Raw genomic sequence first — 25,728 nt, 5'->3', positions numbered from 1 at the left:
TTTCATCTGCGGTAGGAAACTCCTGATGGGGAAGTTCCTCTATCAGTGCTATTTAGCTCCTTCTTTATAATTTATTGTCTTAATATCTTTGCTAATTCCTGCCTTTTTGTTCTTGGCAAACCATTTAATCCCTACAGGACTTAGGTTCCTCACCTTTATGGTGGAATATGGATGGAATATGAATGGAATATCTAAGTAACTCCTAAACATTATAGCATTGGTTGATATTTCTGTATAAGCTGAAAGAACTGACAAATATCTACATAGATGGGTTTAAATAAATTTAAAATTCTTTGCATTGAGACAGAATTAGAACTCTGATTTTTTTATTCATAATAATGAACTCACATTGTGGGTGCAAATTACTTTGTTAAATAAATGACTGGCATCTGAAAGGACTATAATTAATTTAATGCAACTTATATCAACAGTACAGTAAAATAAAATTTTCATATCTTGAAATTCAGTTGATATTTTTACTTGTGCAGCACGTGAAATTTCTCAATTAACCTTTGAGCTAGATAATTAACCTTATTATAATACGCTTTCTCCTTTAAAAAAAATTTCAAAATCTTTTATCATATGTCTTCCCAATATATTTTAAATAATGTGAATTTCTTGTATATTGTCAATAGGGATATTATTGAATATAAATATATTTTCTATTACAATAATAAAAACTAACATTAAAATTCGTTTATCACTTGAAGGTTTGTAAAGTGCTTTCCTCATAACACAGCTGTGAGGCAAATCATGTAAGTATGGTTATTGATCCATTTTACAGAAGAGGAAACTGAGGATCTGAGAAGCTAAGCAAATTTTAACAAGAAGCTAGAATTAGAAAGTTGTAAAGTATTGATTTACTTGTTTACAAGTTCCCATCTGATCGTTATGAGAGTGTAAGTTCATTGAGAACAGAGACTCCTGTAATTTCCCATCATATCCATTAAACTTGTTTTTCAGTCATTTTTTCAGTTGTGTTTGACTCTTCATGACTCCATTTGGGGTTTTCTTGGCAAAGATATTGGTGTGGTTGGCCATTTTCTTTTCTAGCACATTTTACAGATGAAGAAACTGAGGCAAAAACGGTTAAGTGACTTGCCCAGGGTCATGCAGCTAGTAAGGGCCTGAGATCAGATTTGAACTCAGGAAGATGAGTTTTCCTTACTCCAGGTCTTAGCCAACGTTTAACTAATGTTTGTTAAATGAATTGAAATGAAGAAGCTGCTAGGTAGAAAGGTTAAATGTCAAAGTCATACATGAGTATCATTGTTCATGATTCTAATTCTGAAAGCTGGTATATGTATTGTACTGCCCATTTCTAGTCATTTTTAGTCTTAACAACCCAAATATTTACTGTGTAGACCTGTGCTGATGTTAATTTACCACAATAAGTATTCTCCCTGAAAGGATAACTTATTTTCATAATACCCTACTTTCTTTTACTCTGGTATCACACAGTATTATACAGTCTTTTGAATGACCAGATTACTGCAATTTTTATGTTTGAATGTAGCAATAAATGTTTGTGATTGGTATAAGGGTGGGGAAAAAACATGAAACTGCCTAACTAATTAATTACAAAAACAGAATTTATTGCCTTGGGTAATTATTTCATTTCATTTGTGGTCTTAGAATTTAGCTAAATGCTTCCTTAAGATACATGCACCCCAAATATTTACTGCTTGTAAGGCCTTGGGAAGTGAAAATTTTTCTTTGCCTCGGTTTTTATCTGCAAAATGGGGAAGTTAAATTCAAGGAATTCTCAGATCTCTTCTAGCTCTCAAATTTTGGTCTCTGATTTGGTGATCTGAGTTCCTTTCTAATTTTCTCAGATTCTGTGATATCAAATACCTAAATTGACAAAATACAAAACCCATCAGTTTTAAAATTGTGACTTACGGTTTGAATTTCTAGTAAAGATGGAAATTGGGTGACTTCATTTTGAAATATCAAATGTATTTTCCTATGTCTTTTAGTTTCCTTCTCTTCAAAATTTCCTCTGAAATTTCATGTTTGTGGAAATTTGAAAGATTCAGATCATTAAATATATCTAATTCTTGGATTGGTGTGTTAAGGTTTTTAAGAAGAAAGATCATATTACCTACTAGATTTTTTTTTTAGACAAAAGAACGTTAATGTATTATTTGGATATCTTGTTTCATTTCTGAATGTGTATCTCCTTCCAGTATTTCAATCTTTTTTCTTTGTTTCCATTAGATAGCATTTAAGTATTTGTGTGCAGTTTCTGCTTCTTGTAGAAACTAGGTTCAAGACTCATTGGCATTAAGCCTTTGAAACGGTGCATGAACATTCCTATGACCAAAGTCAGTTCCTTTTAAGTTTCTGAAACATTTCACAGTAGACATTACAGATCCCAAAAGTAGATGCTACAGAGGAACTTAAAGATCAAGAAGTCCTCGGGACAGCTAGGTGGTGCAGTGGATAGAGCACCAGCCCTGAAGCCAGGAGGAACTGAGTTCCAATGTGACCTCATACCAAATACTTGACACTTACTAGCTGTGTGAGGTCATGTCAATGATACTTTTTTTAAAAAAGTATTTAGCTTTATTATAAGGGAAAGCTGAATCTGGAAAGTAAGTAGAGGAAAGAAAAAAAAGATCAACAAGTCCAATCTCTTCATTTTATAGATGAAGAAACTGAGGTCCATGAAGAATAGGTGCCCCTACTCCTGACTTAGGAGCTTTTTGTTCTGTGGAGAGATTTCTAAATAGTAGCTTCTATATGACTTGTGTTTTTGTTTTTGTTTTTTTGCTTTAAATTGTAAAAAAGTAAAATTTAAAAGTATTTTTTTTATTTTCAGGCAATTGCGGTTAAGTGACTTGCCCAGGGTCACACAGCTAGTAAGTGTCAATTGTTTGGTCTGAGGTCACATTTGAACTCAGGTCTTCCTGACTTCAAGGGCAGTGCTCTATCCACTGCCCCACCTAGCTGTCCCTAAAAAGTGATTTTTTTAGTTCTAAACTTAAACACCAAAAAAATAATCTTTCTTGTATATACAGCAGAACACAGAAGAGGATTGTATATAAGACAGTGAATCTCCATTGCGCTTTCTTTTTTTGAAGATATATGAACATTTGGTTTTCAAAACTGTCCTATTTGTTGGAGCTTCCTTCTGAATCTTCTGTTCTCTTCTGTATACTTGAAAATATTTTGTTGACCCTCAAAATTGCTACCCTTTCACTCCCATTTAAAGACTGTGAGAAGAAAAAGACTTCCTTTTAACTAATAAACATAGTCAAACAAAATGAGTGATAGGTACTTCTGAAGACTTTCAAACTTTTGCTAGGTGACTCAGTAGATGGATCATAGGGCCTGGAGTCAGGAAAACTGAGTTTGAATAATGTCTGAGATACTTATGACCAGCTATGTGACTCTAGGCAAGTCACTTAACCTTTGTTTGCTTTAGTCTCCCCACCTGTAAATGAAGATAATTTTAAGCAGCACCTCCCTCAAAGGGTTGTCGTGAAGATCAAATGATATATTTGTAAAGTGCCTGGCACATAGCAGGCACTATATAACTGTTTATTCTATTCTCCCTTTCCCCTTCCCACCTTTTAAAATATTATTCTTCTGGTTCTACTCCCTTTTCAATTCATACTATTCTCTAAAATCATCTTTCATCATTACTAGTATAATAATATTCCTTTAAATTCATATATCCCAGTTTGTTCAGTCATTCCCCAATTGATGGGCAGTCCTCTTCAGTTATATTTCTATGATTCTTCCCTTCCCTCTTGCCTTCTTCCTCGCTTCTCACTTCCTTTCTCCCTTTTCCTGCTTTCTTCTTTATTCCTCTTTTCCTTTTAATTTGCTCTTTTTGGAAGCAAGAAGGTTATTTGGGGGTTTTTTTGTTTTGTTTTGTTTTGTTTTCTTATGACTACTGCCTCTGTGGGATTATCCTAACCCTTACCCCAATCTCTTTCACCCCACCCCCTACTTTACCTACAACCCATGGTATTTGTGTGCTTCCCTTCTTTGTCTCTTTCAGATGACAGAGTCAAGCAACCTTTCTTGGTCAGAAATTTTGACTTTGTCCAGTAGATATTTTTTTCATCATTTTTTAAATTCAGTTACACCTTCCGTAATGCTGTTCTTTTTCTCACACTCTGATACCCACTGTTATCACTTTGAGGTCTCTGTTATAGTAACTCTCTCCAACATCATCATCACTTTCCCCCTTAGGATTAATACTGGCTTTTAAATCCTTACTCCAAAAGAATTCTTTGGGTTTGTTGGTAGTGGTGGTAGCTCGTTTTTTTGTTTGTTTGTTTGTTTGTTTTTTGGTCATACTTATCCTACTTTTACTTTTCTAAGATACACTAATCATCCTTTAAAAAAAGCAGTGTATCAGATTAGAAACAAGAGTTCCCTGAATAAACACAATTTGGAATTCTTTGTACAATTCTCTTCAAACTTTGTCCCTTTGTTATGCAGTTTTCCTCTCTTAAAACTAGTATGTTTGCCTTTTAACTGTTCAAGGAACAGTTATTTACTGAGTGCCATTGTTATTTACTGAGTGAATCATGGAATTTATTTTAGCAATTTGAATCTTATTAATTAATTAAATTAATCATAGCACAAACATAGTTGAGGAATGTAAAAATAGCTATAGTAGCTAAAGTAATTTTTCATTATCTAGACAACCTCTCTTAACCCTTCATGGTATAACACGTAAAGTAAGGAATAAACCATCTTTTTTTCTTCTCTGAAATTAAGCAGGCCTTGCCTCTTTTGCTCTAGTTTTCATTCCTTGGCAATCCACAAAGATCTAGATTGTTTCTTCTCATCATTTTTTTTTTTTGTGAGACAAAAGGACTGCCTCAAGGCATTCTAGTAGGTGGAAAATCCAAGTAAAAACAGAAAACCAATACTTGTTCGAAAGAGATTCATTCCTCAAAGTCAGGTCTGTGCATAGGTATTCTCATGACATGGAAAATGCCTTGATTTTCAAAGTTGTTAACTCTGAAAATGCATTTAAGAGACAGACATACTTATCAAAATGTAGCTTATTATAATCTAAGAAGCTGTAACAAGTTTCATGATTATGCTGCTCAGCAGAGACTTCATTCTTTTTAGACACATTTGTCATTTTTGGCACATTTACACATATTTATAAGTGGCTTTTGACTTTGCTTAAATATGAATGATATGTATTGTATGTGGTGATGGTTAGATATATATGTGTAGATGAATATAAGCACTATTATTTATATAGTGCTAAAGACCTTTATGTTATCTTATTTAATCCTTATAGTAACTCTGAGAGGTAAGGACTATTATTGTCATCCCCACTTTACAGATGTGGAAACTGAAATAGGCCGAGGCTGTAACCTGTAACAGAACTAGTAAACTTCGGAGGATGCATTTGAACTCCTGTCTTTAGGACTCTTGGTCCAGTTCTGTATCCCCTATAACACCCAATTTGCCTATGCTTACATTCACGCAAATTCATTATAAGCTGAAAGAGCCTCTGACATAAAGGAAGATAGATATTCTTTTTATCTCATTTTATGATGCTTTTTGTCTAGTAACTTTATTAGCACTTCCAAAATTAACATTAGCAGGCATCTACTTTATTTTTTCTTAATTTTTTATTTGTTTTTTTTTATTATTAGGCAATTGGGGTTAAGTGACTTGTCCAGAGTCACACAGCTAGTAAGTGTCAAGTGTTTGGTCTGAGGACATATTTGAACTCAGGTCTTCCTGACTTAGGGCCGGTGCTCAATTCACTTCACCACCCAGCCGCCCCAGGCATCTACTTTAAATAAATCATCTTACAATAATGACAATCATATCTGAGGGATGATAGGCAGTAGGGAATTGTGGGTAGAGCTGGCTTTAAAGTCATGATGGCCTGGGTTCAAATCTTGCCTCCAACATTTACTAGCTGTATGACCTTGAGCAAATACTTCAGCCTCAGTTTACTCATCTGAAAAATGACGATGTTGGACACCACTAGGACATCACTCCCCTTTAGCTCTGAATTTATGATCCTATAATCTTTTTGACATTAATAGGCTATGTGATCTTAGGCAAGTCACTGAACATCTCAATGCCCCAGGCAATTTTCTCTGTTATTTACAGATCTGCATCAGTAGAAAGTATTTCTTCCATGAAAGATGGCACTTTAAGAGTAATAAAATCACTCTAAGAAACATTTGCCTTTATCTTTCAGATTAAAAAAAAGATAATTTTATCTTGGATTCCTATAGCTTCCAAGTACCAACCCTTTAAGTGTAATTAATTTATATAATCATTTCACTATGTAAAAGTCAAGAGCGATCTTTATTAAGGAGGCACAAATATAATCATGTGGAAGAGTCAGCCTTAAGCTGAAAGAGCTCAGTCTTGGGAAAGCAAGGAGGGGTTTATATTATTTTCAGACAAAGGAAGGTGAGAGATGGGCTGATCCTGGGAGGGAAAGGGGCATGTTATGGATGTAAACTGAGGCATGGAATAGTGGAGAGTTCCAGGAACAGAGGCACTGAATTCTCAGTACATTAAAATAATCACAGTGACACAGAGAGTTCAAGGCTAGAATACAGACAATAGTGTAAGCAGGATGTTTAGAAAGTCCTGGCAAGGTCTTGAGTCTGTAACTTCTGCTTAAGGTTGCCCCTGAGCTGATCAAGGCTGGTTCTGTGGTTTCAGGCAGCTACTGGTATCTCCAAATTTGGCTAGAGTTCACTTACAAAGTATCACTGGTATGTCAAGTAGCTCCAAGCCTCAGAGTCCTTCCAATTGGCTGGTTATTGTGTAACTCAATTGTGCTGCTCCCCTGTGAGAAAGAGAAGTTCTAACATAACATAGTCATAATACAGGTCATGTCAACAGCTAGTGTAAGAAAGTATCCAAGTTTTTCATTTCAAAGATGTGACTAGCAGTCTTAGAAAATGAATGAGATGAGTTTCCAAATGTTCTAGGTTTCTGGTAGGAATGTCTTCACAATTTGAAGTACCAAAGTGCTGGAATTATTCATGCCATCTAGTGGACAAAGAAAAGATGAAAGGAGTGAATACATGTTTAGTGTACCTAGTATGTGTGATGCCAAATGAAAACACAACTGTTTCAACCATCTTGAGACATATTCCTTTAAGAATCACCAAAAATGTTCAGTTTCTGAATATGTTGAAGAAAATAATTATGTCAATTATACATAGAATATGTGAAGCTATAAAGATAATAGATATAATTTTATGAACAATATTGCTGAAGGCACAACAGCTGTTGAGGAAGGAGGTGAAATAATGCTGAGAAATATGGGGTTATTTTCTTTCTTCTCCATCTCCTGAGTTGCTAGAATTGACCTTTGGCAAATGGGAAATATGTTGGCAAAGGTGGGGTTAAAGTGAAAAAAGGAAAGGAGGATGCCTGATCTCTAGTCTGCCAAAGGCAAGTATAACTATTTTCTAGGCCAGAAGGTAGTGGGAAGAATGAAATTCTAGAACAAAATGGCCTTCTTTGTCCCTCATTTTGAAGCAAAAGCCTTAGGGGCTGTGGAGCACTTCCCAGATTCACAGAGAAACACTCTTTAATTTTTTTCTTCGTTACCAAGGATTTCCTTCTTTGGATTCCACAAATAGTTCATTGGTATATGTGTAGAGACATAATCTCTTTCAGTATTTTTGTATGCAAGTGTGAATGAATGAATGGTTAGAATTTTGTATGAGTTATAAAATTTCCCATGCAAATAAGTTATTTAAAAGTTGGCATATGTTTTTCATCTAAATTTCCCCCTTTTTTCAGTCTGTAGTTTTGTCTAATATAAGGAGCTTATGTTCCAGTAGTGGAAGACAATGCCTATAGGGGAGCAAGAGGTTGATTGGAGGAGCAAGGTAAGGAACAGTAGATGGTAGGCAGAGCAGTAGGGTGGAATGCAGGTGACATGGCTTAAAGAAGGCCAGGAAATAAAGCTGTATGTCCCCATGACTAGATAAGATGAAAGCTCATCAGTTATGGACTTCATGGTTTTAGTCTTTCATGGTCCCACCATGAAGTTCCATATTGTGCAAGGAGCGAATATCAGTGCTGCATGTTTCTTCCATTTCTTTCTGTTGCAATGCCATGCTCATTTCCTCCTCCCTTCCTTTTCTTGCAACTCCAGTTATTCATAAGAGGCAGCAGAAAGAGTAATAATTTTAATGAACTTACAATTATTTTCATATTAAGTTAAACTTTTATTAATATTAAAAGTATTATTGTGGCCACATTAGCAGGTACCTGATAAATACTTACGTATTGATTTTATATAGTTCTTTATAGTTATGCTTATCTTTATAGTTATAGTATGTTTCAGTATACATTTTTAAACTCAATTCTCACAACAGCCCTGTTTTATGTGATCTTACCTTGCATAGAGCTAAATTAATGTGGAATTCGTTTGAGAGCAGGCATTTGGTATTTGTTGGCATTTGTTGTGACTGCCAACCACTGCCTCACCTTTCAGTTCTCCCCCCTGCCCCCATCTCAGGTAATTTGAAAAGCCAAACTACGGTCTTTCTTCATGTGACTGAAACTACTGTGCAATTGCCCTCTCAACTGCTCCCTCTCTCCAGCGGTTTCCCATGTGGAAAAGAAACATGCAGTTATTTTTCTAGTAGTGTATGTAGATGGTAAAAATAGTTTGTTTCCTTTGTAAAATTAAATAAATATGTCCACATGCATATATAATTAGATTCTGAACTTATTGAGAGCAGAGACTTTTTCCTCTTTTTGTAGCCCAGTACCTAACATAGTGCTTAATAGATGTTTACTGATTGATTGATAAACAATGTGTGTGTGTGTGTACATACACACACACATACATACATACATACATATATATATATATATATATATATATTATACACATATATATGCATATATGTATTTGTGTATGGAGGTAGAAATATGCAAGCATGTTTTCAACTAGACCTCTAATTTCATTGATATAGGAAACTTCCAGTGAGACTTTACCTTCCAAATCAGATTAGCACACATTGTTTAAACTTTAATTTGTAATTTTAGGGGGCTGCTTGAGGCATTAAGTGATTAAATGATTTGCCCAGGATTGTATGGCATTATGTATCAGAGGCAAGACTTCACAAAATTTAGTCTGGTTTTTTAACTGCTGTGCCACACTGCCTCTCACTCTTTCTAATCAGCCTGGAAAATGTGTGAATTTCATTGGAGTTGAGTGGTAAAATATCTATTAATGAAGTCAGAGCACCAGATAGTTTAAAATGTTAGAAGCTAAATTCCTCTGTTTGCATAGTCTCTTGTGAGGAAAATCATTAATGTGATTTTCTTGCTATTCATTCAATTAATTGTATAGGGATACCAATCATAACCTTGTGATGAGTAACATATGACAAATCTGCCTTAATTTGCTTGCTTTAGTGCAGTCTTCTTAATTATGATGAATGGAATACTATGGTATTGTACATAAAGTACTGGACTTGGAGTCGAATCACAAGACTCGCTGGTGATTCTTACTAATCACGTGTGCATGCGTGCGCGCACACACACACACACACACACAATATGTTGGAATTTCAGCAAAATTAATTAAATTGATAGCAACATTCTGTGGTGATGAATTTATTCCGTGCATACAGAATTGCCTTTCTTCTGAGATTACTTCTTATTTGATCTGTGTGCAAGGTGTCCTAAAAGTCTTAGTGAAGTTTTAGCTGTAACTTAGACTAGCTTTAGCTAGTGTTTTGGGAATGTGGAAATGATAGATAGATAGATAGATAGATAGATAGATAGATAGATAGATAGATAGATAGATAGATAGATAGATAGATAGATAGATGGATGGAGATGGATAGATAGATTGATTTGCAGACAGATGGATGGATGGTAGATAGATGGTGGATAGATGGGTGGGTGGATAGATAGATAGATAGATAGATAGATAGATAGATAGATAGATGGATGGATAGATAGATAGATAGATAGATGGGTGGATGGATAGATTGATTTGCAGATAGATGGATGGATGGTAGACAGGTGGTGGATAGATGGGTGGGTGGATAGATAGATGGATAGATAGATAGATGGATGGATAGATAGATTGATTTGCAGACAGATGGATGGATGGTAGATAGATGGGGTAGATGGGGGGATAGGGGGATAGGAGATAAATAGATGGATAGATAGATAGATGGTGGATAGATAGATGGATGGTAGATAGATGGTGGATAGATGGGTGGGTGGATAGATAGATGGATAGATAGATGGATGGATGGATGGATGGATAGATTGATTTGCAGACAGATGGATGGATGGTAGATAGATGGTGGGTAGATGGGTGGGTGGATAGATAGATAGATAGATAGATAGATGGATGGATAGAGAGATTGATTTGCAGACAGATGGATGGATGGTAGATGGTGGATAGATGGGTGGGTGGATAGATAGATAGATGGATGGATGGATAGATAGATTGATTTGCAGATAGATAGATGGATGGATGGTAGATAGATGGTGGATAGATGGGTGGGTGGATAGATAGATGGATAGATAGATGTCTCGCTTGTTCATAGTTATTTGTGTCTTGTCTCTACCATTAGACCATGAGCTCCTGGATAGCAGGGATTATGTTTTTGCCTCACTTTATATCACCAGTGCTTAATACAATGCCTTGTACATAGTAAGTGCTTGTTAACTATTTGTGCACTTGCTATTGCCTGCTATGGCACTTTGACTAGGTCACTTAACCCTTTGGAGCTCAGTTTCGCTCTCTGTAAAATACCTGCAGTATTTAACCCAGTGGCTTATTTTGAAGCTTCAGTAAGATCTGTTTAAAGTTTCTGGGAAATTTAAATGTTAGTTTTTGTTGTTGTTTTTGCAGCTACTATTCTACTTGGGAATTGTTTGAGCTGGTGATGTCTGGAAATCATTTAGCACCTTGTTATTAGGTAGATTTGAATTGAAAAAGAATACATTTGTCATCATATTAAGTATCTTTGCATGTCTTCTTTCCCCTTACCTGAGTATACATCAATTTGTTTCCTACTGGGATTCTATGCAGTTTGCTTTCCCTTGCTTAGTATACTAACTGGAAATTTTCCTATTTAAAATGTCACTTCCTACCCTCACCCAAATAACCAAATTCATTCAGAATTATTCTTCTGTTTCTTCTTTGGTAAGTTATCTTCCTAATTTCTTGCCGTCTTTCAGTTTAATTGCCATATTTTCTGTCCATCTAATTTAACAAATCAGTTAAAAAGTTAACCATCACCCAAGACTGACCCTCTTTCCAAGAGTACTTACCACAATCTGCTCCTGCCTACGTTCAGCTCTGAATCGTTGAAGTGTAAAAAATTTGTGAATTCATCTGAAGAACTTGACTTTCAGGAAATCACTCATGGATTCCTCTTTGTGGTAATAGGAAAGGGAAGAATTAGCACCTGTAGTAGAATAAGGAGATGGATATGGAGAAGAGGGGTCCTCATGGGGAGCCTGACTTTGCCACTTACTCTCTGTGTGACCTTGAAAAAATCACTCAAATTTGTTGGACTTCAGTTTTCTCAGTTTCTCGTAAAATGAAGACTGACATCTATGACTTACATGGGCCCTTCCAACTTTAAATCCATGGTCCTATAATCCTATTAATTCTGTGATAACAGGCCTTTATTGGTTATGGTTACTTTGGGGAGGTATATTTAACTCTGATGTATCCTAATTATTGTCATCTTCCCACATTCATTTTAATTAACTATGTTTTACTGTATAATTTTCAGTTATCATTTCAATAGATGTCCTGGGCTTATTGTAGCCTGGAAGATATTCTCATAAATTTCTCCTTCTTTAAAATTAGTTAACCTTCACAGAATCTTCCATACACACACATATACATATACATGTGTATGTATGTGTACATATATATATACATATATATATATGCACACCTATATATAACCATACATACTTATATACATATACTTACATATATGCATGCTCACATACATATATGCATCTATACACACATACATATACGTCTATTTGAAGTAGAGAACTGAATGTCTCTGCAGCTAGAATCTCCACTTCCAATTCTGAAGAGTTACAATGGAAGCTTATGATGGTGTCCCAGGTACACTTCTCTAAGTATCATCAGAATACTAGGGCTTTGGACAATGGCCTGCAGTTATTTTGAAGTCAGACCCAATCCATGCATTCATAATTGGAATTTTAGATAGAACCAGAGGCAAACACTCTGAACTTTATTACCTATAATCCTGGTAATTATCACTATTTTCCTGTGGCTGTCTACCTAGGAAAGGTCTCTTGTATCTGGTATAAGTTTTTCTATCTTTCTCTCTGTCTGCCTCCCCCTTCATTTTACAGTTCAAGAAGTGGCTGTCCAGAGAAGGCAAATGATTGTCTAAGGTCTCACAGGTAGTTGACAAAGACAGTATCCATATGCGTACCTTAGATAAACACCATTGGCAAACAATGAATTGGGCCTAGAATTGAAAAAAATGGAAGGAAATAAGCTTGTATTCCATTCTGAAAATTAGGAAGTTACAAAGTCCTTTCAATGATTCCAGACAGCTTGGTAATCCAACATTTTTTTTGAATAGCAGTATCCTCCTGGTATTACTTACATGAGTATGAATCATAGAACATCACGATCTTAGGAGAACTGAAATTACAAATAGCCCAAAGGGCAATAGAAAGATGTATGGTGGGTGTAAGTAGGCAACAGTATGCTCCCAACAAGAGTCAGCATGGTTGTGATGGAGACATCATTGGATTTGAAATGAGAGGAACCTGGGTTTGGATTTCACTTCTGCTACCTGCTATTTTTATGAACTTGTACAGGTTATTTCACACATCTCGGCCGTGTGGAAAATGAAGGCATTGATTAGGGGATTTCTAGTGCTCTTTCCCACTCTAAATTCCATGACCTAAAATTAACTTATTCAAAGCATGAAAAGAAGTCAGATCATTATCATGACGTGAATTAAAGACAACAGATCTGATACATTTGGTATAGACAGACAGACAGACAGACAGACAGACAGACAGACAGATAGATAGATAGATAGATAGATAGAAAGGAAGAAAGAAGCAACAATTGGAATGTGTTACAGGCATCTACTATGGAGGATTTAGAGAAAAACACGAAACAAGGATTGACTATAGTGAGAAGAACAAAATCTACTTAGATGGAAAGAATCCCCATTAAAAAAAAATATATGGATCCAGAGTTAAAAGTCATTATACCCTAAAGGAAATCTGGACTGTATGGCAGTATATTCACCTGAAGTCAGCTTATTAAACAACAGTTTTAAAAGATGTTGATTAATAGATTTTCTATCTGTGAGAAGCTTTTAGTAGTGTGATATAGGGCATTCCTCTTTGGACTCATGAACTTGAATGAAAACCAATATCTCATACTGTATAACTCTTTTAGATTTAGGATTTTTTTAAAAAAAGCATTTATTATGATCTTACTGTGTGACAAGCTACTGGAAATACAAACATAAAAATGAATCAGTCCTTGGCCTCAAGGAATTTAGAAATTTAGCATGGAGAAGACAACCTGTGCAAAATGATGTATTTGCATTATATGTATATGAATGTATAAATTAATAATAATGATAATAAAATAGATACAAGATAATTTTTTGGAGGAAGGCATTAACAGATAGGAGAACAAGAATGGCTTTATGTAGAAACTGGCACTTCAGTTGAGCCTTGAAGGAATCTAGGGAATCTTGGAGGCAGAGATGAAAAAGGAGTACATTCCTAGCACTGGGGACAGTCTGTGTACGAGATACTCTGTAGTCTGTAAAGAACAATGAGAAAGCCAATGGGACTGACCCATAGAGTGCACAAAGGGGATTAGTGTATAATAAGGACAAAAAGGTATATTGGGGGAAAGTTGTGAGAGGCTTTAAATTCCAGACAGAGGAGGTAGTAGTTGATCACAGAGGCAATAGGGAGCCACCGCATTTTGAGAAGTAGGGGAGTAATATAGTTAGACTTGTTTTTAGGAAATATGCATTGGCATATGTAGATTGGAATCTGATTAGTAACATGCCACAAATCTGGACAGCAAAATTTGTATTGTAAAGCTATCTATAGTTATGTGAAAAAATGCTCTAACTCACTATTGATTAGAGAAATGCAAATCAAAATGACTCTGAGGTGCCACATCACACCTATCAGATTGGCTAACGTGACAAAACAGGAAAATGATAAATGTTGCAGAAGATGTGGGGAAATTGGAACACTAATGCATTGTTGGTGGAGTTGTGAACTGAGCCAACCATTCTGGAGAGCATTTTGGAACTATGGCCAAAGGGCTATAAAAATGTGTATACCTTTTGACCCAGATATAGCACTTCTAGGCCTATATCACCAAGGGATCATAAAAATGGGAAAAGGACCTACGCATACAAAAAAATTTATAGCAGCTCTTTCTGTGGTGGCAAAAAATTGGAAATTGAGGGAATGCCCATCAATTGGGGAATAGCTGAACAAATTGTGGTGTGTGAATGTAATGGAATGCTACTGTGCTATAAGACATGATGAGCAAGTGGATTTTAGAAAAACCTGGAAAGACTTGTATGGACTGATGCTGTATGAAATGAGCAGAACCAGGAGAATATTGTATACAGTAACAGCCACATTGTGAGATAACTAACTTTGATAGACTTAACTTTTCTCAGCAATACTTAGATCTAAGACATCTCCAAAAGTTTCACGATGGAAAATACTATCCACATCCAGAGAAAAACTATGGAGTCTAAATGTAGATCAAAGCATACTATTTGTTCTTTTTTTTCCTTCTGTTCTGTTTTGTTTCTCCTTTCTTATGGTTCTGCCTGTTGTTTTAATTCTTCTTTACAGCATGACTAATGTGAAAATATGTTTAATAGGAATGTATAGGTAGAGTCTATATCAGCCTGCATGCCTTCTTGGGGAGAGAGGAGGGGATGGAGGGGGAGAAAATTCAAAACTCAAAAGCTTGTCGAAGTGAACATTGAAAACTAAAAATAAATTAATTTTAAAATGCATAACAGTAAAATTATATTGAAAAATGTAATTACAATTCAAAATAATTAAACAGGAGCTAAATGTTTTAGTTCTGCATTTACATTCAAAAGGTTACATTTAGCACTTGAATAGGGTGGAGTAAAACCTGAGTTGACATTAAATGGGGAGGATAAGCATTACCTTTTGTTTGTTTTGTTTTTATTGATTGGGGAAAAAAAGGACATTTGACAAACTGAAAGACTTTTAGATATTTGTAACAAAAAGACCAGAACTCAATGGAAAATTCATTATAAAAGATCCAGAAAAAATATTAAGGAAGATATTAAAGACTAATTATAAGACATTCATTAAGGTCAAATTGTTTACTTCATATATATATATATATATATGTGAATGTGTGTGTGTGTGTGTGTGTGTGTATATATATATATATATATGTATGTATGTATATGTATGTATATATGAAAATGTTATCAGCGTTTTGTTACATTTTCAATTCTGAGTTCTTTTCTTCCCTCCCTCCCAGCCTTGCATTAGAGAAGGAAGTACACAAGACATATACTTCCATATCAGTTCTTCCTCTGCAAGTGGATTGCATTCTCCTTCCTAAGTCCTTCATAGTTGAGAATAGCTTTGTCATTCATAGTTACTGTTTAAACAGTATTGCTATTGTTGTATACAATGTTCTCTTGATTTTGCTCATGTCACTCTTCATTATTTCATGCACATTTTTCTGTTTTTTTCTTCCCCAAAACCAACCAATCATTTCTTATAGAACCATAGTGTCCATCACAATCATATACTACAACTTATTCAGTCATTCCCCAATTAATGGGTATCCCTTTAATTTCCAGTTCTTTGCTACCATAAAGAAAGCTGCTATAAATATTTTAGAACATATAGGTTCTTTTCTTTTTCTTCCTGATCACCTTTGGAAACAAGCCTAATAGTATTGCTAGGTCAAAGACTATACAGAGTTTTATAACTCTTTGGACATAATTCCAAATTATTTTCTGTAAATGTTGGATCAGTTCACAGTTCCACCACATCCCCTCCAGCATTTGTCATTTCCCCCTTCTATCATTTTAGTCGATCTGATAGGTATGAGATGGTATTTCAAATTTTTTCTAATTTGCATTTCTCTAATCAATAATGAGAACATTTTATATGACTATACATAGCTTTGATTTCTTCTTCCAATAACTACCTATTTATAGCCTTTGACCATTTATCAATTGAGAAATGATTTGTATTCTCATAAATTTGCCTCAGTTCTCTATATATTTGAGATATGAGGCTTTTATCTGAAAAACTGGCCATGACATATACTCCCTCCTCAATTTTCTGCTTCCCTTCTAATTTTGGTTACATTACTTTTATTTATACAAACCCTTTTTAGTCTAATCCAATCAAAATTATCTGTTTTACACCCCACCATGCCGTTTCTTATTTGTTCATAAATTCTTCTCTTATCCATAAATCTGAGAGGTAACACATTCCATACTCCTCTAATTTACTCATGATTACATTATGTATCTATTTTGACCTTATCTTGGTAAATAGTGTGAGATATTGGTCTGTACTCCTTAGTTTTTAATTCTCTGTTCCTCTCATGCCTTCAAAACCTTCCACTAGTGCATGAATTAGGCAGCAAGAGTGTTAAGGATATACGATGAGTGTGTCTAGAGACCCATCCTTTTGACCTGAAGATACATCCCAGGTTTCAAACAAGAGGACTGGAAGTGAATCCAAAAACAACATACCAATAAAAAAGAAAGTTTTTTGAGAGTTAGATCTCCTTTCAGTACAGAGAAGAAGTAATAGTAAACAAAAACATTCTAAGTTCTTTTTATGTACCAAGGACTTTGCTAAGCATTGGGAATGTAATAGAAAAAAAATGGGGCTCACATATTAGTGGTGGGAGGCAACATGCAAAAGAAAGTTCGTTTATATGGTAGATGGAAATTGCTAGAAATCTCAAGGATTTAAAGGTGGAAGAGATGGCAAAGCCTTAGGAATCCTTGAACCATCCATACTGTGGGCACAACTGCCCAGTTTTGGTTCTTCTCACTAGACCATATACCACTTTCTCTTTGCTTTGAAGTGAATATTTACAGTGATGTAAACTAAATACATCATCCAAATGAGATGGGTCTTTTCCTTTGTCTTTCCATTCTCATAGTGTGTAGAAAATAGAGCTATAAAGGACCTCTGAGGTTATGAAATCCAGTGTTCCTCCTGCCACTCCCATCTTATAGATAAAGAATCTGAGGCCCTGTCAGGGCAAGTGACTTGTCCAAGGTCACATAGGTAGCAAATCCCTGTTGGTTACCATAATCCCTGTTGGTTAGAGAATCCTCGGAGCTAAGAATTAACCCCAGATCCTCTGACTGAATGTGTCTTCAGTTCCCTCCATTAATCTGATCAGAATCTGCCCAGATGACCATACTCCTGCCTGTTCACTGTCAACTAGTAAGCAGCTATGTCTGAGTTCCATTCAGATTCTAAGGTACCAAGATTCACTCATCTATTTTGCTCTCTAATTTGTTCTCCCCTTTTAAACTTCACATTTTATGAAGGCCGGTGGCATATGCATGCAAAATGCATCTATTTGCATGCATATGCTCCAGGAGGGAAAATTTTTATATCACCCTAAGTGCCTCATTCCTCTCCCAAAAGCTGTAATGGGATAGAATGCTACTTTCTAATAACTTGAGGACTTGACAAAATATAGTATAGAATTAAATTTGAGAGGATTATTTGTTAATATATATATAAATGTGTTGTATGGGAAACCAGAAATACACCATTCCAGAAGTTTCATTGTTTGCCAGGGTCTTCCTCACACACTTGCCTTAGAATTCCAGATATTTTTCTTGGTCATCCTTCATGCTTGCAATTATCTCACTTCCTTTTCTCCCTCTCCTGTCCTCTCCTGACTTCCTTCAAGTTCCAGCTAAAATCTCACTTTTATGGGAAGTCTTTCTCAGTCCCCTTTTATGCATCTATTTTCCTCTTGTTGATTATTTCCTATTTTTCTTGTATATTATCTTGTTCATAGTTTGTTTTTTGCTTTTTTTTTGCAAGATGTTTCTCCCATTAGACTATGAATTCCTTAAGGATGAGATTACCTTTGCCTTTCTTTGTATTCCTAACAATTAGCATATGCCTTGCATATAGTAGGCATTCAATGAGTGACCATTGACTTGGCCTGCTTAACTTGACTTTCAGAGTGGCTAAGCACTGGAAAATATCTTACAAGAATAATTTCTCTCTAAAGCTGGTTTATCTGTGGGAAAAAAAAGACACAAAGAAACTTTAAAAGAGATTTAAGCAACATTTTTGCTTTGTTGTCCCTCTTCACACTGAATATTGCTGATGTTTCTCTAATTTCCCTTTAGAAGATACATTATGACTTTCTCTCAAATGTGGACAGAGTTTAAATTTAGATGATTAATTTAACTGCATGGGTTTATCCTAAATCAGATTATATTGGCAAACCACGTAATATGGCATTGTAATTACTAGAACTGCTCTAAATTAAACCCTGAGCGAACCACAGGTTGTGTCCTGGGGTGACCCAGGCTAGTTGAAGTATATAGCCTCTGTTACTATAAAATCTAGTTCAAAGCAAAGAGGATGCTACAAATGGCCTGGTGGATGCTGGGCCAGACTTGGAGCCAAGAAGAATTTAAATCCAATACCACCTCTGACACTTAGCCTTTTCCTCATCTTTCAATTGCTGACAATAGTGGCTATGGTTAGAGAGGACGTGGCATAGCAAAGAAAGAGGTAGCCTCAAAGCCCGCAATACCTGCTTGGAAACCAGGCCTCTACCATATATGGGCTGTGTGACCAGGGCAACCAGTTTAACCTTTCATTGATCTGGGCAACTCTCTCAAATTTTAAGTTGTAGAGAAGGGGACAGACCTGTATTGGTAGAGGGAGCTTCTGGCCACGGGAATTAGTTCTTTATATGAATAAAATCACAGGATCATTCTCTATCTTCAGTCCCCTAATAGAAGTAATTTAGAGCTTACTATGCAGTCATTTCTGACTCTTTGTGATCCTGTGGACCATAGCCCTTTTATCCTTCACTATCTCTCAAATTTTTTTTTTTATGGAAAAGCTATTTTTTAATCTACAGGAATTTTGTTACTTAGAGTTGCTAAGGGTTACTAGATGTTTATCCATCCTTGGTATTTGATAACTGAAGCTACTACAGGAAGGGAATGGCAGAGAATGCGACTTGATAGAGGAGGGGGAGAGAACTGGGATTTTGGGTAGATCAAAGTACTCCAACCTATCCTTGAGAATGAGAGGTGAGGGACGGGATGGGGACCAGAACTAAGCCTGTCACTATCTCTAACATTTGCTCCCTGTGTGATCTTGAGGAAAACCATTTCATCTCTCTGGGCTTCTGCTTCCCATCTTTAAAATGAAACAGTAATACTAGATGATCTTTCAGGTTCCTTTTAGTTCTAAATCTATGATTCTCTTAACTTATAGGGAAGCTGCATTTCTCAAATTCTGTCCATGTTTCTGTTTGTTATTTCCAAGACACTGTTCATTCATCTCCTTCTCTGCCGTCCCCTTCTCCTTTTGCTCTCAAACTTTCCTAACATCAGGATCTTTTCCAGTAAGTCCTGTCTTCTCATTATGTGGCCAAAAATATTTAAATTTCAGCATTAGTATTTGACCTTCCAGTGAATAAGCTGAACTTATTTCTTTAAGTATTGAATGATTTGATCTCCTTGCTGTCCAAGCAACTTTCAAGCACCACAGTTTGAAAGCATCAGTTCTGGAGCATTCGGCTTTCCTATAGTCTAAGTCTCACAGCTGTTTGTACATTGCTACTGGAAAAAACAACAACAAAACACATGGACCTTTGCCAGCAAGGTGATGTCTCTGCTTTTTGGTATGCTGTCCAGATTTGCCATAGCTTTCCTTCCAAGGAGCAAGTGTATTTTAATTTCATGGCTGCATTCACTGTCTGCAGTGATCTTTGAATCCAATAATATAAAATCTGACACTGCTTCCATTTCTTTCCCCTCTATTTACCAGGAAGTGATGGGAACAGTTTCCATGATTTTGTTTTTGTTTTTGTTTTTTTTGATGTGAAGCTTCAAGCCAGCTTTTACACTCTCTTCTTTCATCCTCATCAAGAAGATTCTTTAGTCTTCTTCATTGTTTGTCATCAGAGTTTGTCATCGGCATATCTGAGATTGTTTATATTTCTTCTGGCAACCTTAATTCCAGCTTTTGATTCATCCAGCCTGGCATTTCACATTATGTACTCTGCATATAAGTTAAATAAAGTGACAACATACAGCTTTGTTATAGTCCTTTCCCGATTTTAAGCCAATGAGGTTCTTCCATGTTCGGTTCTAATTGTTGCTTCTTGGCCTGAATACAGATTCCTCAGAGGACAAGTAAGATGATCTGGTACTTCCATCTCTTTGAGGACCTGCCACATTTTGTTGAAATCCACACAGCTTTAGTGTCATCAATGAAGCAGAAGTAGATGTTTTTGTTTCTGGAACTCCTTTGCTTTCTCCATAATCTAGCAAATATTGGCAATTTCATCTCTAGTTCCACTGCCTCTTTGAAAACCAGCCTGCACTTCTGGTAATTCTTTGTTCAGTAGTTTAATAATTCAGTTATTGCTGAAGCCTAGCTTGCAGAATCCTAAGCATAACCTTGCTGGCATGTGAAATGGGTGCAAGAGTTCGGGAATTTAAACATTCTTTGGCCTTGCCCATCTTTACAATTGGGCTACTGTTGAGTTTTCCACATTTGTTGGAATATTGAGTGGAACACTTTAATGGTATCATTTTTGAAGATTTTAATAGCTCAGCTGGAAGTCCATTACCTCAGCCAGCCTTATTGTTAGTAATACTTCCTAAGGCCCTGACTTTATTCTCCAGGATATCTGGCTCTCAATCAGGGATGTTAAGATATTTCTTGTAGAGTTTTTCTGTATATTCTTGTTACCTCTTGTTTGTTTTAGTGCATTTTAAGCTCTAATAACAGAAGTATAAAAACTACTAACTTACAAAGAATATCATTTGAAAGTTCCATCATTTAAATTTCTCTTGCCACTCTTCTTAATCTCTTCTACTTCTGTTAAACCCCTACCATTTTTGTCTTTTATCATGCCCATTTTTGAGTGAAAAGTTCCTTTGCTATTTCTAATTTTCTTGAAATCTCTTATATTTCCCATTCCATTGCTTTCTTCTATTTCTTTGCATGGCTCATAAGAAAACCTTATCTTTTCTGGCTAATTCTCCAAAATTCTGCATTCAGTTGGATATGTTTTTCCCTTCCTCCTTTCCCTTTTACTTTCCTTCTTTCCTCAGCTCTTTGTAAAGCCTCATCAGAAAGCCATTACTTGCTCTTCTTTTTCTTTAGAATGTTTTCTGTTGCTGCCTCCTGTACATTATTGTGAACCTCTGTCTATAATTCTTCAGGCACTCCATTCACCATATCTAATTCCTAAAATCTATTCATCACTTTTGCTTCATATTCATAAGGGATATTATTTAGGTCTTACCTATACTTTTTGATGGTCCTTTTTACTTTCTTCAATTTAAGTCTGAGTTTTGCAATAAGAAGCTTAGACCTGAGCCACAATCAGCTCTGAATCTTGTTTTAACTGACTGCAAAAAAGTATGGAATCAGTCTGATTTCCAAGTTAGCCATCTGGTAATGTCCATATTGCCTTTTAGATTGTTGAAAAAGAGTATTTGTTATGACCAGTAAGTTATGTTGACAAAACTCTATTATTCTTTGCCATTCTTCATTTTATACTCCAAGGCCAACCTTACCTGTCATTTTAATTATCTTATTTCCTACTTTAGCATTTCAATCCCCTATGATGACTGTGACATAATTTTTTTCTAGAAGATGTTGTAGGTCTTCATAGAACCGATCAACTTTGGTCTCTTCAACATCAGTGATGAGAACATAGATTTGTATTACTCTGATGTTGAATGGTTTCCCTTGGAATTGAACAGATATCATTTGGTCATTTTTGAGATCATACCTCAGTACTGCTTTTCTCACCCTTTTTATTGAGTATGAGGTCTATTCTATTTCTTTTAAGAGATTCTTGCCCACAGTAGTATATATAATGATCATCTGAATTAAATTCACCTATTCCTGTCCATTTAAGTTGACTGACACACAACATGCCAATATTGTTTGACCACATCCAGCTTACCTTGATTCATAGATCTTGTATTCCAGGTTCATATCCAATTTGGTCTTTATAACTTTGGACTTTCCTTTCTTCACCAGACACATCTGTAGTAGAGCTTCCTTCTGGCTTTGGCCCAGCCACTTTGTTCTTTCTGGAGCTACTGGTAGTTGTCCTCTGCTCTTCTGCACTTGTAGTTTTGACACCTTTGGACATGAGGGGGCTTCTGTTCCAGTGTCATATATTTTATCATTTTAATACGGCCCATGGGTTTGGTTTGGTTTTGATGAAGATACTAGAGTGGTTTGTTATTTCCATCAGAACTCTCCGCTGTGACTTGTCCATCTTGGATAACCCTTCATAGCATAGCTCATAGTTTCTTTGAGCCAGGAAAGCCCCAAGGCAGTGATCCAAGAGAAGTATAGAGACCTCATGTGATCATTATGAGATGCAAATGTGATAACATATAAAAGCCCACCACTACCACTATATACATCAAGATTGTAAGGGTGAGGTTTTCCACATATATTCTAATTAATGTCATTTCAGAAGACCCTGACAGGTTGATTCAAATTAATCAATCCAAAGTGTTCAGTAGGCACCAACAAGCCCTTAATTAATTTGAGAGCTTTGATCTTTGGACAAAGACAGATGATACTACTAGAGAAATATATTGCGATGGACTAAAAGATTCAGATATTACCTCTGGACCTATGTATAAAATGGTCAACCAATTCAATGTCTCACAGTACAGTGACTGGCTAGTTTAGTGGTTGAGGACTCCGCTGAGTGGAAAATGCATGTAGGGATGAGAGCTCTCTTTTTCTCCTCCCTTCTTATTTCCCTCTTCTTTTCTCCTCCTTCTCCCCCCTCTTTTTCTCTCTACCTGCTTGCTCTTCCCTCCCTCTCTGTCTTTGTCCCCTACCCCTTTCCTCACTTCTTTTCCCACCACCACTCCAAAAAAATGGCTGCTAGAGTAATACCAGCCATTGACAAAAGAAGTGTCTCCATTTGGATATAGAAAACCAGCCACCAAAGGATGTTTAGGGTTTCACGGAGTGAGAACTCTCATAGCACAAATACATGGTGTGGACTCAATAGAGATGTGCACATTTGAGCAGAGAGTTACACTTTTGTGAACTTCATGCATACTCTAAAGGGACACAAGGACTTCCTGTAACCAGGAACTGCAAGTTTCAGTTTACCTTTTCTCCACATGATTGTTATTATTATTTTGTCTATGCCTCACTATCACTGTATCCTAAGTTTAAGCTTGCTTGCTTCAACAGTGCTCTGCGTGGCAATGTACGTTTTTTTTTTCTCTTCTTATTTTGTATTTAAATTTTAGTACTTAAGTTTATTTCTTTTTTCTTTTCTTATTTTGTGTTTAAGTTTAAAATAAAAAAATACATAAAAAAAGAATGCTGTGCATATGGGGGAGAATGTGCCTCAATTTTTATTATTATTTTTTTAATGGAGATTGTTTTTTAGATACTGTTCTTGCTATCATTTATTAGTAAGTGTTCTTTTCTAAAAGCTGATTGAAGGATGATTGGCTGTTCAATAATGGGGGGGGAGCACATTGCTGGGAGATCATGACCCTTCATTGTTATCCCTAGAACACTAAGTGGAGAAGTAGTCAGGTATCCTCTGAGAACCATGAGCATGGCTGGCAAGTGGGACTTGGGGAAGGAGCTCTGGAAGAGTTTATACAGGATGAGACACAAGAGTTCTCATCATATTCTTTGGGAACACGTCACTTAATTGCTGGCAGGTTGTCTAAATCTACAAATCTAAGAAATTGTAGACATTTTAATTTTTGCAAACAAAATTTATTATGCATGCATGAGAACCTCAGTGCTATAAAACTTCCAGGCTTCATTTTCAGAAAATGAATATGTATTTGGCCAAGATTTCATTTTCAAAATACTGCAATTGCTTTTTTTATTATCTTGATTTTTACATATCTACCTCTTTTCTGAAGTTTCAAATCTCAAACTCATAGTTCTTAAACATCCATACCTATACTTTCAGTCTAATTGCATCTACATTCCAAAGGGTAATGGAAATATGAATTTTAATTATTGTAAATCACTGTAATCTTATAATTAGTTGTGAGGAATGGTTCTCTTAAGAAAATGTTAAAGTAATTGCAGATAATAATTCACATCTAATGGGAAAAGCAAGTGATATATGATACATTTACTTAAACAACAAGTATTATTTTTTTTCTGATGCTGTTTTTATCTAATAGGCACAATAGCCTTCATTTGGGAACCTACATTCTATTAGTTTTTACATAGAAAATATTCTTCAAAACGTCATGTAGATGCAGTATTTTGAGTGTTTACTGATAAGGTTGAATATATTTCTTAGTTTTTTTAAGTTTAGTGAATATTTCATATTATCATCCATAATTACTTTGATTATTTAATTTCTGACTAGTTCATCTTCCAACCAATATCTTATTATTTTGAATTTATTCAAATCTCTAAAAAATTCTGTCTAACTTTAGATGGCCATTCAATGCTTAAAATTTTTTTGATTTTTTTAATTGACTCTTCTATGTCTTAATCTGATTGTATAGATTGTCCCTCTATTCTTTTAAAGACTATACCAGCATAGCAAAAACTCTGCAGTGACTTGTAAGTTAGAAAGACTTCACTCGTAGGCCCAAGGAAAGACAAGATGTCTTTTAACCAAGGACCATTTCAATTAAGGTCAGAGAGATTTTTCAATGGTGGATTAACACCAGATGGTGAATTTTCAGCTACAACAATTTGTGAATACTATTTACTAAGAAATAGAAGAGCTTTGACTTTCATCCATTGAAGAAACAGACACATCAAGGAATCAGAGATCCTTGAAGGATTGACCCCTCTATCCCAAGGGTTCTTAACCTCTGATCTAGAAACTTGTTTTCAATAGTTTCAATATTTCATAATTTGACAACTGTAATTCTATATAACTGGTTTACTTTGTAATGCTATGGATTGTATGAATTTAGCAACTTTCTACCCATGGCTCATATGGACCCCTTTTCAGATTAACATTGTTAAATGTACACAATCCATAGGATTTTACAAAGTAAACCAGTTGTATAAAATTTTACCAGCTGCCGGTGGGGTTTATAACACACACACACACACACACACACACACACACACACACACACACACACACACACATGCATGCACATGCACATGTTAAGGACTGTTGCCCTATCCCATACCTGTTAAGGTAATTGAAACCTCTTCCATTCTCCTCAAGACACAAACCCCACCTCTGCAGAATATTAATCTCCAAACTGATTTTCTTAAATTGAAGAACACCATCCCAACCCCAACTCCAATTATCAATAATATCAGATATAAACTTAGTTTAGTATTTAAACTCTTCACAGCCTGGCTTCTTCCTGTGTCTCTGATTTTCTGACACATTCTGCCTTTCCACACAGTCTACAGAAAACACATCATATCCTTCTTGCTATTCTTCTAACACATGACATGCTA

General features: G+C 35.6%; 1 protein-coding gene across 19 annotated transcripts in view; it reads left to right on the top strand.

Annotated features, from left to right (window-relative positions):
- The window catches only part of PPFIA2 (PPFI scaffold protein A2), a 670,503-nt gene that overhangs the window by 325,956 nt on the left and 318,819 nt on the right, over positions 1-25,728 (top strand). The gene's annotated exons all lie outside the window — the stretch shown is intronic.

Source organism: Phascolarctos cinereus, unplaced genomic scaffold (genome assembly GCF_003287225.1).
Source record: "Phascolarctos cinereus isolate Bilbo 61053 unplaced genomic scaffold, phaCin_HiC Scaffold_1;HRSCAF=81, whole genome shotgun sequence".
NCBI lineage: Eukaryota > Metazoa > Chordata > Mammalia > Diprotodontia > Phascolarctidae > Phascolarctos > Phascolarctos cinereus.
The sequence above is the reverse complement of the archived record's forward strand: the minus strand, read 5'-3'. Positions and strand labels throughout refer to the sequence as shown.